This window comes from Macaca fascicularis, chromosome 2 (genome assembly GCF_037993035.2).
Source record: "Macaca fascicularis isolate 582-1 chromosome 2, T2T-MFA8v1.1".
NCBI classification, from domain to species: Eukaryota; Metazoa; Chordata; class Mammalia; order Primates; family Cercopithecidae; genus Macaca; species Macaca fascicularis.
In genome coordinates this window covers 23,801,270-23,803,909 of record NC_088376.1, presented here as the reverse complement: position 1 = coordinate 23,803,909, position 2,640 = coordinate 23,801,270, and the positions used below count along the sequence as shown (strand labels likewise).

The following is a 2,640-nucleotide window of genomic DNA, read 5'->3' as shown; positions in this document are numbered from 1 at the left end:
GGAAATGCTTAAAACAAAAATAACATACCAGCTCCTTCCTACCTGCTTAGTTTTAGAGGTCTGCCCTTTCCTCTACTATATAGCTATGTCTTACCTGAATTTGTCTTAAAATGCTGTATGAGAAGCAGTTAAAAGACAAAGTAATTTAACTTAAATGTAAATAAATCAGTTTATAAAAGTAATTTAAATGCTATTTTCCCCATACTGTACCTTCTTTATGATAAAAGGAATCAGAAATATGTAAAAAATTAATTCTTCCATTAACCAAAGAATGGCAGTGAGGTTAACTTTTTCTTATTTGAACAAAATTCTAACCTGTTTGGGAGAACCTTGAATAGGTTGCCCAAGATCTTTTTACATGGGAACATAAAGAAAAAAATCATGAAAATGTATTTAAACTTTAATTTAACTAAAAATAGGTAAAACTATACATTTCAACATTGGCAGGATTTCGGCTCCTAATGAGAAATGAAAAGGAAGCCAAATTTGAAGAAAAATTGTTAAGCATATTTAAAGTTTGAGTAGTTTATTTTGTGGGCACTTTATAGAACATTTTGATTTAGTATTTTTGGATACAGATGATGGATTATGAAGTTCTTTCTTTTAAAAGTCAACATAGTTAACACTGTAAAAGTTTAAAAGTTTTTTTTTTTTAAGTTTAAGAGCCTTATTTTTATTAACATCATTTGTATTTTTCTATACATCTTTCCTAAACATTTTCTTTGGTTATTTTAGAATATGTGTTTATGACTTTTTCAATATGTTAAGTCTACAATTTTGTCACCCTCCTCACTTTCCAACAACCTCTCTAGACTCTTTATTGCACCTGGTAAGTGAAGACGCCTGGGTTTGAAACTCTGCTCTTGAACCACTACTTCCATTCTTCTCTCCTATTGTCACTCTTACAGAACCTGTTCTCTCTCATTAAAAAACTTCCCTGTTCCAGCCCTGGCTGTAGAAGGTGACCATAGTCATAGTGATGTTTTAGCAGATGAGAGTGAATGTGGGCAAGTTGCTTAACAATATCCACAGGTATAATTCTGAGAACCTGGCCACCCTGGGGAGCTATGTGGAGATGCAGGTCAAGGAGAATGCCTATCTAGAAGCCAACTTCATTGTCCTGAAGTTGTACTAGTTCAACCCAGGCTTCTTTCAGACCACGGTCACCACCCAGATCCCACTGAAGGCTCTCACCAACCCATGCCTCACCAACTTCACCCTGTGCAAGTCCATGTTCATCCAAGCACATCAAGAAAAGTAGCCGATCCAACAGATTTTGTACCTGGAGGATCTGCTGGAGACTTGACACTCCCAGGCTTTCTGGCAAACCCTGGATGAAAACATGACTCTTTTCGAAGGTATAACTGGCTTTGAAGGCTGTTAGAAAATTTGTCTGCCATGTCATGGATATCATTCAACTGGCACCCTTACTGCTGGCTGCTGGCTGAGATGCTCAGGGATTTGACAGCCAGCCAGCTGAAGATATGGATGAGAAAATATGGCTGAAGCACCGATGAGTCAGGGCAGATCTTCATCTGTAGCCAAGAAGAAAGCATGAAGCCCAAGAACATTGTGGAGAAGATCGACTTTGAAAGTGCATCCTGACTGGGCATGGTGGTTCATGCCTGTGACCCCAGCACTTTGGGAGGCCAAGGCGGGCGGATCACGAGGTCAAAAGATCGACACCATCCTGGCCAACACGGTGAAACCCTGTATCCACTAAAAAATACAAAAATTAGCTGGGTGTGGTGGCACAGGCCTATAATTCCAGCTACTTGGGAGGCTGAGGCAGGAGAATCACTTGAACCCGGAAGGCGGAAGGCGGAGGTTGCAGTGAGCTGAGATCAGGCCACTGCACTCCAGCCTGGTGACAGAGCAAGACTCCTTCTCAAAAAAAAAAAAAAAAAAAAACAAAGACAGCGCATCCAGCATCATGGCCTTCTCCTAGTAACTGCGGGTTTTAATAAAGATTTGTTGACTTAGGAAAACAAACAAACCAAAAATCCCTTCCCTCTCTTATTTCCCAATCCTCCAGTATCTACCGCTGCTACTTCTATTGTAAATCATTATAATTAATGTTCTTGATAGCATCACAGAAATAATTTCTCCTTTGATTTTCTAGCTTGTGGGCTTTGCTGATTCCCAACTTTTGGTGAACACCAAAATCTGTTCCTTCAGCTGTCACTTCTGGAGATGAATTCTCCTGGAGGAAGTCACATAATAATTTCGATGGGCTGAGTATCCCAGAAGGAAGCCGTATGACCTTTCTGATTGAATTCTTCTGTACATAGATCCTCAGTGTTCTCATAAAGCCACGATTCATTTGACACTTTGTTCACTTCCCTCTTATAGCATGGGCTATTGACATTTTCCAGTTTCAACTCCTAATTTCCACCTGGGTCCCCTCTGTACTTTTCTGAAATAAGGCAATTTGTCAACCTGCCTCTTGTCTTTCTCAAAATCTCTTCACCTCTGCTCCCATTCTTTCCCTTCTATAATTGCCCCTTTTTCCTTCCAAAATAAGTTCCCACATAGGTGCCTTTGATCCCATCTGCATGTTTGCAATCCTGCCCCATCATTGACCTTTCTTCCAAGGTCAATTTCTTGAACTAACTTATTTCTTTAAGGAAATATTTCTTT

General features: G+C 39.6%; 1 pseudogene; it reads left to right on the top strand.

Moving 5' to 3' along the window:
- Positions 1 to 1,231: 1,231 nt before the first annotated feature.
- On the top strand, positions 1,232 to 1,915 carry LOC102141520 (eukaryotic translation initiation factor 3 subunit K pseudogene; annotated as a pseudogene).
- Positions 1,916 to 2,640: the final 725 nt, after the last annotated feature.